This window comes from Megascapheus bottae, chromosome 22 (assembly GCF_031878675.1).
Source record: "Megascapheus bottae isolate mThoBot1 chromosome 22, mThoBot2.hap1, whole genome shotgun sequence".
Lineage (NCBI taxonomy): Eukaryota > Metazoa > Chordata > Mammalia > Rodentia > Geomyidae > Megascapheus > Megascapheus bottae.
The window spans coordinates 1,804,127-1,817,254 of record NC_143530.1 but is presented as its reverse complement, the minus strand read 5'-3'; the positions used below and the strand labels follow the sequence as shown (position 1 = coordinate 1,817,254).

Sequence of the window (13,128 nt, the reverse complement as noted above, 5' to 3'; positions counted from 1 at the left end):
CTCCAGGCCAGGCGGGTGTGTCCGGCATGGCGGGGAAGAGTTTCTTCTCTCCATGAGGGCGAAGGCTTCTCCCTGGGCGGGGAAGGAGAGGACGTGTAAGGGAAATCAGCCGTCCAGTGTGCACGCGCAGTGCCTGCAGGACTTCGCACTTTGAGGCCTCGGTGTTCTTTATTGAATCTTACGTTGGCTTGCATAGTACACCAATTCTATGTTAGAGCTCAGTGGACGCTAAAAAGACAGTCCGTGGAAGGTTTCTGGAATGGGTTTGTGTGGTCTTTGTTCTTGGTTTTCCCCCTTTGGTCTTGGTTTTGGTGCTGAGTGGCATGGAAGGCTCTCTGCAGACCACAGCGAAATCTTCTCCGCTTTGAGCTCGAGTTTTAAAACGGGATGGAATTAGTGCTTTTTAGAAAACTGTAAAACATCAATTCGCGACGGAGACTGCCATGCGGATATCTGGACGTTGGCTGGTGTCTGTTAGGGAATAGACTTTGCTTCCAGGCACAGTGATAAAGGCAAATTGGAAGCCATCCTGTAGGTGAGGGTGCGGGGGAGATGGTGTGAATGAGGACCTTGTTCCCCGCTGGCCTCCTCACCTCTGCCACAGGCAGGGCATGTGAACCACCTGATGGCACAGTTTGGGGCCCAGCAGCCCCTGGGATCTGCACCTCAGCCTGACCAATCCCCAGCCTTTTCTTCCCAGTGTAGCCCTACGCAGTTAATGAGCGTGCAAAAATAATGTCTCCTTGGTCATCGTTTCCTGGGAAACTCTCCTTTGAATTAGCAGGCAGAGGATGGCGAAGGCCACACTATAAAACGTGGAGACCTTCTGCTTCCCTCCTGTAACACCAGAGCGGAGTACACGGATTGAAGCCTGGATTTTTAAGACAGAACTATTTGATTTTATAAATCTAGTAAATTGTAATTGGGTACAAATTGTAATGGGAAGCTCTGTTGGTTCTTGTTTCAAAAGCTTCAGGGAAGAGGCTAGGAAATATTGAGGTCAAATGGGCTATATATAATACATTTTTTCTCAGATCTTTGGAAGTTTCTTTATAAGTTTTTATATCTACTTAAAGATATTTGAAGGATTTATTAGTCTGGTGAACTTGTTTTTAATTAAATCAGGTTTTAAAAATCAAGATGATTTAGCCCATTTAAAATAAGGCCATCAGTGGTAGACATTGTAGTGTGTGCCTGCCGTCCCCAGCTCTCAGGAGGCAGGGGGATTGCAAGTTCAAGGCTAGCTTGGGCTACACTGCGAGGCTCAGTTTCAAGAGAAAAAAACAACAAAGTGAGTAAAAGGGAGCAAATTTTCTTATGAAATAGAGACTTGTCAGAACACATTGCTCTGTAGCTTAACTGGTTTGCACGAGTGTCGTTACTCAACAGGCTTCACCTCAAGGGCAGTGTATCAGCTATTAGGAACACAGAGTTTTTCAACCATTTTCAGAGGATTAATTCTCTTCATTGGTACCTCAGCAAATTGTCACAGCATTATAAAGGGACAGTCTTTCTTTTCTTACATAAAGTGTTTGAATAAGGTGGATATGGACAAACAGAATAAAGGTTTTTTGTTTCCAAATTCCTAAGGGACATTCTTTTGGTAGTCAACACTATAAAACTTTATGTGGAGATATGCAGCCAAGCAAGTAAGGCTAGAAACGAGAGCAAACAGACCTGAGAAAAGGACTTCTATCCATTTCCACTGCTCATTTTACAGTTGAGAGGAAGGACTGATGAAAATAAGTGCCCTATTAGGGGAAAAAATTAAATCAAGGGAAAGAATTCAAATGCATTCCATGGAGAGATTCAAACAACTGAAGTATGATCATAAGTCCCACATTAACTTCCCAGTATTCTGAGACAGAAATTAAAAATGGTGTTCTATCTTGCTCACTTTTGCTAGAAATATTATGACTAAATTATTTCCCAAATATTTTGTTTTAGAGTTACATCATTGTACTGTCATTTCTACTTTAAATGCTATAGCCTTTTGGTCACTTTGCTTTTTAAGTAGAATATGATTTTTGACAGTTGTTATTTGAAAGTCATTTTGAGGGGGGTGTGTGTGTGGAATTTTTCGTGTATGTGTGTATGCATGTGTGTTCATGTATGTGTGTATGTATGTATGTATATGTGCATGTGCGTGTATGTGTTTAGCTTTGTTGTTTGAGAATTTACCACCGAGGAACTTCAGTTTATAAACATTATCTTCCCTGTACCCTCAAGGCATATATTTTAATTTAGTGGCTATTTTTTAACCCCTTTCTATTTTGCTCTGTGTGGTTGACATAATTGCATTTGGCTCAGCTTTCTAAACTCTGATAACGTCTGGCATTACTTTTCCCAGGTAATTATTTGTCTCTCAAGCTTTCCGAGATGATATATGCATGTATTCTTAATTACTGTGTACTCCTCTTATGAGCACATTCTCCCGTAATTACTTTAAAAAGTCACCTGTCATTAAAGTTGGGTCCGGGCACTAGAATGAGAGGGGTGGAGGATCACTGTTCAGGCAACAAGTGAGACCCTGTGAGTGCAGTGAGAGACGAGAGGTCAGCTCAGTGGTGGAGCCCAGTGTCGCCTCTGGTAAAAACATGGGCTTCCTGGCCATTCAGTGGCTGGTACACATGAGTGGAATTCTCCCTTCTGATCATACTGAGTATGCAAATCGTTAACCAGAGTGCTATTTGCATCTCTCTTTCCAAATTCCAGCCTAGCTTCTTGGGTGAGATAAGAATCTTGTCTTACGAGATGTGGAATCAGGAAGAGACATAAGCACAAATCTAGGGAGAAGAAGGGCGGGGTGGCTGCGGAGGTGGCCCCGCCCACAGGCGTGGATGCAGGCCTCCCTGACTCACTGCTCAGGGTGGGGCTGTGTGGGGGGACTGGTTAGTCCTGCAGAGCTCACGGCCTCCCATCTGCAGGTAGAGGTGCACAGAGATGGCACTCCATCGTGACGTTGAACAAATCACCCTCCTGGTCTTTTCATTTCGAAATGAGGCAAAAACCTCTTGGCATTTAGTTTAAAAGCTCCCTTATCCTGGTCTCTCACCGTGTGTGCCAGCCAGTTTCAACGTATCATGTGCTTTGCCAAATAGTCCATAATAGGAATGATTTTGCTGTACGTGCTGTTTGCCTCTCAGTTATGTCATCTCACTCATGGACCTACCTTGCCAGGCTGCGTGACATTTGTTTGATTATCATCCTTTGTTGGACAAAGACCGTCTCCTCTAATCGTCTCCATTTTTTAGTAAGAATCTCCCCTCATCCACACCTCCATGCCAACTCCCCCATGAGGCCTTTCCTTCTTTCAGTTCCACTCCAAATTAGTTCCTTGCAGGAAATATATGTGGCTAAGTCTGATTTAATGACACTATTATCCTGTGGTATTAAATTGAACATATTTCCTTCTAATAAAAGTACATTATATGTGGTTGTGAGAGGAGAGGAAAAGAGGGAGGAAGAAAAGGAAGAGAGAAGAGAGAAAAGACAGGAAGGGAGGGAGAGGAAGTGAAGAGAAGGGACAGAAACGGAGGGAAGGAGGACTAGAGAGGGAAAGGGGAGGGAGAGAGAGGGAGGAGAAGGAGAAAACACAGGCTAGAATGGGATGTAGCTCTGTAGAAGAAAGCTCGCCTAACATGAACAGTCTCGGGTTCAATCCCAGGTCTCTCTCTCTCTCTCTCTCTCTCTCTCTCTCTCTCTCTCTCTCTCTCTCTCTCTCTCTCTCACACACACACACACACACACACACACACACACACACCCCTATGCTCACGTCCCACCATCCATTCTTCACTAGCTACCCACTTGCTTCCCTACTACCACCACTAACTGCAAGGGTATTAAGAATGTTATTTTCAGTAGTTACTGAAGAGGAAAGCAAGCACCTTGTGGGCCCCATTGCCAGCTAGGTTTTTACTTCCTTGATTGCTTTATAATGTTTACAGGCAGAGCAGATATCAGCTTGCTTGCACTGCCCACATTCAGATAAGGCCTCCTGGGATGGAGGGGCAGCTGGGAATCACCCAGAAGCCCAGCTCAGCTGCTGGCCTTGCACATTGCAGGTGCGACTTCTCCATTCTCATTTCCCTGTGCAGTATGGACACTGATGTGTGTGGGCCAGAGGAATCCGCCGATGTGGCCGACATGGCACTGCTATGCATTTAGAGTTCTGTGTGGTGCTCAGGCGCTCCTCCCCCTCCTCCTCCTGCTCTCCATCCTCCTCCTCCTCCTGTTCTTCCTCTTCCTCTTCCCCCATTACTCCATTACTTCTCCCCACTCCTCTTCCATTACTCTAGAATATGGTTCATGTGGAATCTACCAGCTTACATTCTTGCATCTCTAAGTTGACGTGTGTGTGTGTACCAGCATGCACCAGTCCTGGGGCCTGAACTCAGGACCTGGGCGCTGTCTTGAACTTCTTTTTCTCAAGGCCAATGCTCTACCATTTGAGTCACAGAACCACTTCCAGCTTACTTTCTGAGTCATTTATTGGAGATGAGTCTCATGGACTTTGCTGTCCCAGCTGGCCTCCAGCCACGATCCTCAGATCTCAGCCTCCTGAGTACCTAGGATTACAGGCGTGAGCCCCCAGAGCCTGGCTTGGCATTTGTTCTTTTGGGATGCAGACAACCTCTGGCCAGGCGTGGTAATGAGTGACGCAGTGTCTCTGGGAATATCAGCTGCTGTGGATGGTGTGTGGCAGAACCATTCCTGCCAAGGCTCTAAGGCTTTTCTAAGGCATGGCCATACTTAGGGGTGCTTCATTCATAGTTGAGGATTTCCAACATATACTTACTGCTTCGAAGGGTCAAACCAGCAAGAAGTGATCCAATATAGATATAAATTTGAAAGTAAATCCTATTGTGAGGATAACTTACTTCTTATGTTCAGGATGTACGAAGAAGACATCGTGGTTTATGGAAAACTGAGTGTTGAAGAAGAAAATTGTGAAACACTAATTTGTTCTGTAAATATGTGAATATTTAAGAAAATAGCCTTGATGGAAAGCTTAAATGAAAAGGGATATGTTCTACTGAGGAAGAGAAAAATTATTTTCATATACAAGTATTAAAATGTTTAAAATATACTAGATCTTTAAGTAAATCTGCAAGGTATAAGTATATGTTTATACCTTCTATAACATACATATATAATAGGGTTTATAAAGTTCTGATGTTTATTTTCATTGTAGATGTCGAGTGCCTTTTTTAACTCAGTTGATGTAGTTCTATGGCGAAGCTGTGTTCCCTGCCCAGTGACTCCGTTTCTGAAGTATTGTTGCTAAACATTTCAGAAGGCAATAAATACGCTATGTAATGCATACCCTAATTTATCCTCCCAGCTTGAGGAAACTCTGCTTTCTGGGTGTGGCCACAGCTGGGGGGGGGACCTGGACAATGCTCTGCTGAGGCCTTCCCTCCCCACCCCTTCTTCCACTGACCCAGGAGCCCCCACAGCCTCCCCGACTACCCCGACTAAACGTGTGAGAGGAGACATGTGAGCCTGCCTTTTATTTTTACTTCCTGATGTTTTCCTGTTGTACCCATCTCCTTCAAACAACATGATGAGTTCTTCCTTCTTCACAGCAGAGCAGGGGCTGTGGCACACTCGCACCCCATTGTGTACATTCTTCCATAACGCGTGTCTCGGCTGATTTCATACCTTGACTATTGTGAACAGTTCCACAACAAATGTGGTTCTCAGAGAATTCTTTGGCGTGTCAAACAACTCATTGAGGTATGCGCCAAGAAACAATTAAGTTGGGTAGTATGGAAAGTTTATTTGTTTGTTTGTTTTAATTTTCAGAACATCCATACCTGTTTCCATGGTGACTGGGCTAATTTGCGTTCCCACCCACAAGAGAGCGAGGCTCCTCTCCCAGCCTCACCAACATTGCTGTTTTATGTTTTCTTGATGACAGCCATTCTGACTGGATGGAGTGAACCTTCATCTCAATCCAGCTTTGATTGCCTCTTCCCGACAGCTAAATCCTGAATGTTTTTCATGTGCTTACTGGCTGTGTGTTCATGAAAGTAGAACTGTGGCTCAAATGGTAGAGCACTCGCCTTGCGCTGAAGAGCTCAGGGATGGCGCCAAGCGCAGAGTTCAAGCCCCACGACCAACTAAAAAGAGAGGGGGTATTCAGTTCAATTTCCTATTGATTGGATTTGTCCTTCATTCATTTTTGGGGTGTTTTTGTATATTGTAGGTATTAATCCTCTGTTAGCTGGAAAGCTGATAATGATATTATTATCTAATTTGTAGGCTTTGCCAGTGCTTTTTAATTTAATGCCATGCTCTTTGTCAGTTCTTGTTCATATTTCTTCAGCTATTGCAGGTCAGAATGACTATTTTTATTATTATGTATAATTGCTCATTTCCTTTCCCATCATAAGCATAAAACCAAACCAAACCTCCAGTCATTTCTTGAAATGTGTAATGGTTTGCTAGTAACATGCCTACGGTAGTTTGTTGAAATGGAAAATAAGTTCATCTGTATAAAAGCTCTGTGAAATCATGAGCTCTCCTAAAGAAAGCTGTGCTCCTTGGGAGCAGAACTCAGTTGTATAACAGACTCCGGTACTTTCCAGGCCACGCCGGGAGCCGGAGCTGGCTGAGGGAGTGAAGGAGCTGGGGCCCCACGTCTAATTGTCTAATCGTGGGCTCTGGTCTCCTGCTGAGGACAGGCCCAGCTACAGACCTGGACCCCTTACCAGGAGAACACCCGCCCCTGAGAAGGAGGGGGGCCTGCCATCCCTGCCTGCCTCTTCTCGAGGAGAGAGATGGACCCAGGGCCCTCCCGAGGGACAGAGCCCCTGCTCCCTGTGGCCTGGGGTCCCAAGCAGAGGAAAGTGCCGTCCATCCCCTAGGCTTATTTTCGGTGCCTCTTGCTGCACTCTTGAAAATCGGGCCATTACCCAAGGGAGGCTGTTAACATGGTTCAGGTGTGGGCTGCAGAGTGCTGGCTAGAGCGCGGATGTGCGCTGCCGCTGGTCAAATGAGTGTGGAACGGGTGGATTAGGAGCCAGAGGATCCACTCCTTGGGGGTTGGGCAGTTCTCACGATGGCATTGTCACTGGAAGCAGGGGGCAGGCAGGGCAGAGGGGACAGTGGAGGACAGCCTGGGGGACTGACGCACAACCCGGCCCCCCCTCCTGGCCTGGCTACGTGACTTAGAGGTTAGCAGTTTAGATTTGTTATTTTCTTCGCATCACTATTTATATTCTTTGTGGAAAGCAGAGAAACATACAGAGTTAAAATGAGTTGAGAAAATGTATATCTAATCACAGTCTTCCAATACCCAGTACAGATAATGAACCCTGCTAGTGGTAGAAATTCTCTGCCTTCCTAGATAAACAGATGGAGAGAAATATGTGTGTACATATACAGTTTGATGTGTGCATCTAGGTAAATGTAATATATATGTATGTGCCTGCTATTGCCATGGGTAGAACTCTGAAAAGAGTATTATGTGGCAATATGACAGATATATATATATATATGTCTAAACATTGTGGATGATGATATTTTAAACTGTCTTCCCTTTCACTTGATTTTTTTTTTCTGGAATGAAGCAATGGCTGTTTTGCACAGAAATAGCCAGGGTCACCTAAGAGGGGAGCAGGGAGCGTGGCCCCCTAGGTGTGGCTCCAGGCCAGCCTGCTCCAGGGAGTCAAGCAGCTGTGCTGAGGTGGAGGAAGGCTGCCTGCCTTTTATGACAGCATGTGCTGTCTGTGGTGAACACCCTCACCGGTGATAGCAGACTTTATCCTTCTGCCCCCACCCAGCTGTTAATATCGTGTACCCACAAAGGACACTGCTCATGGAACGCGCCTCCAGGAGTGACGTTGTTTTTGGAGGTGAGGTACACCCATAGTTGTTTGCATGGCTGCTAAGCCATCGCTCTGTCCCCCAGCTCTGAAAGCACCTCCGCGCAGAAGTCTACGTTTTCTTTCACAAGTGAAAACGTCCTTTCAGGTTCTCTTAATTTCTTATTAATGACAGTATTTCTATGTCTCCCCCCTCATGAACTCAAGCACAGGAAATATTGCAAACAAGTAGATAAATGTGCAAGGCAGAGCAATGCCATTTGGATAAATACCAATCCAATAAGTGCCACTGAAAACAAAATCCATAATTGTGAAAAAAGAATTCGTGTCTGAGTCATGGTACTGCTAGTTAAGCCAGCTAAAACTCTAGAGCAACGAGTACTCTTAAAAATATCTAGTGTTTATATTTTTTCAAGTAGGCTGAGAGCAGCTCAGGGTCCAGAACCCCACGGCCTCTCACCTGCTTACTGACCACGACCCCAACAACGTCCGGGCGTCCCCACTTCTAGTCCCAGATTCTGTCGTGTCTTCTTCCTTCTCTGTTTAGAATGACGAGGCTAAAGAACGTATCCTGTGCTACAGAAGGCAGCAAGTGGTGGGTTTGGCATTGATCTGGCTGCTGGGCAAAGCCCTGCCCAGGCTTTCCTCCGAGAGAGCAGTGACCTCTGTGTGGGCGCCATGGGCCTTCCTGGTTCCTGGCCCTCGGCCAGCGTCTGGAGCCACATGGTGGTTTTCACTTCTGCTTGCGGCTCCTCCTTCCTGGTGACTCGGTCTGGTCTCACATGCTGGTGGTTCTGCTGAGGCTGGGAGTGGAGGGATGGAGAGAGGCCTAGCTTGTTCTCAGCTCTTAGCAGATCCTGCCCCTTCAGACAGGGCCGAGCCCCCTGTCCCCCGTCCCCCCCAGGACAGTGTTCTCCACACATCTCAACTCCAGCTCGGCTCTTTCCCACGTGCTTGTCAAGAAAACATCCCTAGCAAACCTTCTGGTTTTCTCTCCCTTGCTCCCGCCGTGAGCCACTTAGGATGGGGTAAAGTCTTGCAGGTTCCTGTGCTGGTTGGAGTCCCTTGCGCGGTGATGAAGCACAGACTTGTTCGCTCTGGACCTGTGTTTGTGGCCTCGGTGCGATGGAGATGGGTGGGTGACTCTCGACCACAGCTTACTGCCACACTCAGTGTCTTGCTCCGTGACTAGTGGATGTGAGACCGCCCGAGGGGACGGCCCGAGGGGACTGTCTGTGCTGGCCTGTGCTCCGGCCCGGTCCTGACTGGCTCTCACACTCATCTTCAGAGTCGGTTTCTGTTCCTGTCATGGTTTGCAGCAGGACAGCTGGCTTAACACCGTTTTATTAATATATTAACAAAGAAAGATTGCATGCAGATTTAGGAAAAGAAATGACACCAATTTAGCTAGCTACGGAAGGACTGTAAACCCTACCAACGAGAGTAATAAACACGTCATCTTCACATTCGGAAAAACTGCTTACATTTCTTCCTAATCCTACAAAGGAGATGATGCCCATTCTGTGAATCAGCTCAGGAATGCACTTGTCTTACTCTGACGTCAAACACTTCCACATCTTTCTTTTGGATGTACTGGGCTTGGAACCCAGGGCCTCGAGCTGGCAGGGGCTCTACTGAGAGCCACAATGCCAGCCATTTGTTGTGCTTAATTTGGGGATTGGGTCTTGCCTCTTGCCTGAGTGATATGGATAATTTTAAGGTTCCTGTTACTACTCAGGCAACAGACATAAGCCACTGGTCTGGTTTCTTCAGCTGAGATGAGTTGTGTTCTCTCCTACAACCTGGGTCCTTTCCACCTCAGCCTGTCACTCAGATGGGGTCCCAGGTCAAGCCATTGCATCCAGCTGGGGTTTGAGATGGGCCTTGTCCACATTCCTATCTTGGGCCGGGAGTGTGGCCTAGTGGTAGAGTGCTTGTCTAGCATGCACGAAGACCCGGGTTCGATTCCTCAGTACCACATACACAGAAAAAGCCAGAAGTGGTGCTGTGGCTCAAGTGGTAGAGCTCTAACCTTGAGAAAGCCCTAAGACATCACCCAGACTCCAAGTTCAAGGCCCAGGACTGGCAAAAAAAATGTTCTGTCTGGGCTTCTGTGAACTGCAGTCCTCCTGATTTTAGCCCCCCGTGTGGCTAGGATTTCAGGCCTGAGCCACTGGGCCCAGCCTCATTTCCAACATCTTTCAAATGGATGGGAACTGTTCCATGCTGTATTTTTCTTCTTTTCTTTCTTTCTTTTTTTTTGTCAGTTCTGGGCTTGAGATCAGAGCCTCAGCACTGTCCTTGGAGTTTCTCAAGGCCAGAGCTCTACCACTTGAGCCTCAGCACTACTTCCAGCTTTTTTTTTTCTCCTATGTATGTGGTATCAAGGAATCAAACCCAGGTCTTTGTGCATGCTAGGCAAGCACTCTACCACTAGGCCAGCCCCTCTATGCTTTATTTTTCATTAATGGTGGCTTACTTTTCCATTTCCCCATGCTATGCCATGGAGGAAATTCTCTGAGACATTATCATAGTGAAGTTTCATCTGCCTAAGCTACAGATGAAAACTCCCCAGTGTACATCTGTTTAGAAATGGGCAGGCACACTTGTATCTGTAGGTAGCCTGTGCATGCAGGATGGGTGCATGTGTATATATGAGCATTTGCATTCAGAGCCACTTCTCATTCTGGAGGGTTAAGAGAAGCCACATTTACCATGGTGTGCAGTAAACGTCACCACATTTATGCAGCAGTAATTCTAAACCCTCAATGTTGTTTGCATATGTATTAAGTGGAATTGGGTAACACACAATCATGTACAATTTATAAACAAAACCTTTTTGATATGAAACTTTTATTTTTAGCTTCTTATGTCAGTACTAGGCTTCAACTCAGGGCTTCATCTTAGTGTCTATTTTTTTTGTTTGTTTGTTGCTCCAGGCTGGAACTCTTGAGCCACTTCTCCAGTTCTTACTTTTGTGTTTTTAGCTATTTATGTTACACTTAACTGTCAAAAACTATAAAATACCGTAATCTTTTCAAAACATGGATTTGAAAATGTACAGCCATAAATAAAACAAACAAGAACTGTAATTGCATTATTCATTCTAGTTACTGCAGAAAACAATTTTCTTCTGAAAAACACTGATTTGAGAAAGTGTCATGGTAAAATATCTGGCATATGTCTACATTGTTTTAGTAAGAATTCACCACATTGAAGCAAGCAAGAAAGGTTTTCATTGAAGCAAGTGACTCACCTTCCTTTTTCTAAGTTATATTTTTCCGAGGAACTTATTTCAGTTACTACTCTGATTTGAAAAATCACTAGGTAGCTCGTTCCCAAAAATCAAGGACTGCTTTGTGTGCTACCTCTTTATGTCTGTGTAGAAGAAGAACAATTTTTGTTCAACCAGCAAAGGTTTTAGGCTAATTTACCTAGTATCTTAGGAAAACCAGATGCCCAGAGCACAGAGGGCAGCTTTCCTGCCTCTCCCTGCTCTTCCAGCTCTCTCCTGGCCCCAGTGTTTAATTCTTCACCATGAGTTCAAAACACTGTTCTAAAATTACGGCACAGAGAATGTTTCCATGGAGGGACAGAACGTCTGTATCTGTGACTCAAGAGCTTCCTCTCAGCTCCTCTTTTGCTCTGATCCCTGTTGATGACAGTGCTGCATGGATAGATTCCAGGATGTGGACTTTGTGTCATGGATGGGGTAGGAGATCGGAGGGGAGTGGTTTGAAAGTCCCCTTTCCTGGCCCTGCCCTCCTCTCCTGGGTGGATGTGGAGCTTTGTGGCTGGAGGAGGTTCTGCTTGGCCCCCCTGCGTGCCCCCCTCCATGCCTTTGTCCCCCTACCCCCCTCACCCCACCCAGCTCCAGGCCTCCTTAGCTTCCTTCTGCTCTTGTCCCCTCTCTTCAGAGAAGCCAGCGGATTCCCTTATTGCCCTTTTTATAACTTTAATTAGCATTTAGCCTCTTATAGCCTGAGGCCTCTTGCCCTGGAGTGGGTGCCTCTTCCACTTCTCCTCCCAGCCACCAGGTCTTCAGAAGCAGACCCCACCCTGTTTCTGCTTGCTCCTCTTTCCTGCCCACACTGCCCACTCCACTCCTCTCCCAGCCCTCTGGCTTCCCCGCCGGCTCATCCCCAGGCTCGTCCAATCCTCAGAGTACATCCCATGGCTTCCCAGAAGTGAGGCTGCTTTTCTACCCTGGCTATGGATGAGGAGCAGTGACTTCTGAGGAGTAAATACCACGTCCTTGTGAGGACACGACCAGAGGCTGATGTGCTGCCTCTGGGTTTCTCTTTCCAAGGCCAGTGGGTGTGTCACGAGGTCACTCAGAAAGTCATATGGAGGCACAGAAGGAAAGAATTGAGAATTTCTTCCAACCCAATACCGGTGGGGGCGGATTGGGGGTTTTGTTTCACATGATGAGTAACTGCAGTCATTAGCCTCTGGGAGGGCTCTTCTTCACTGCTGAGATGACATGAATTACTCTCGAGAAGTATTAATTTGTTCTACTGGTGTGGTTAGGTTTTTTAAACCATCATCCATTCATAGTGGTTATTTGTGGATGCATCTTGTAGCTTGCCTTATTATGCAGATTTCTGTAAGTCTAAATTACTGAACAGATCATGTAAGTATATAAACCTTTTATAACATAAATCCCAGTTCTGCCATCAGTTAAGTATCTTGAAGCTCCCTGGGGGACTGTTTTTAGTATGAATGTTTAGCATCGTCTAGTTGTTCTTAAAATCCATTGTCAAAAGTCTTTTAATTAATACATATATATGTATTAATATATATATGGGTATATATGTAGAGAAATACATACACACTGGAGATACCTCTATAACCACACTTCTGTAAAGTAGCTGTCGTCACAAGGACAAAGCTACAGAGCGAGCGTCATAAATTTCACATTTCTGATGTTGGTGCATGCCCAGTGCACACAAAACTTGGAAAGCATGATGCAAAGCCAGTTTCTCAATAAAATCCCAGGGCAACTAGACGGCTTTGTGTTTTGCATGGACGCCAGAGTCTCCTTTGATGGAGCTCAAAAGAGCTCCTGCAGGGCTCTCCAGATACCCTGTGCCTGTGTCAGTCTCTCAATGTTGGTTGCCAGAGGTGGGGTCTACTGAGGGGTGGAGTGCTGCCCCCCCCGGCCCCCCCCAGTGCCCGGCGGCTCCTGGTTGAATATCCAGCACTGGGGGGACATTACTACAGCCATCCAGCGTCCCCCGGGCTCAGCCAGGTCTTCTTCTTCTTGCTGTTCCCATTCGCCCGTGCCGGGGGG

At 46.1% G+C, this 13,128-nt stretch overlaps 1 protein-coding gene across 1 annotated transcript in view; it reads left to right on the top strand.

Moving 5' to 3' along the window:
* Nucleotides 1-13,128, top strand: part of Sack1b (scaffolding CK1 anchoring protein B) — a 46,132-nt gene that overhangs the window by 13,218 nt on the left and 19,786 nt on the right. The gene's annotated exons all lie outside the window — the stretch shown is intronic.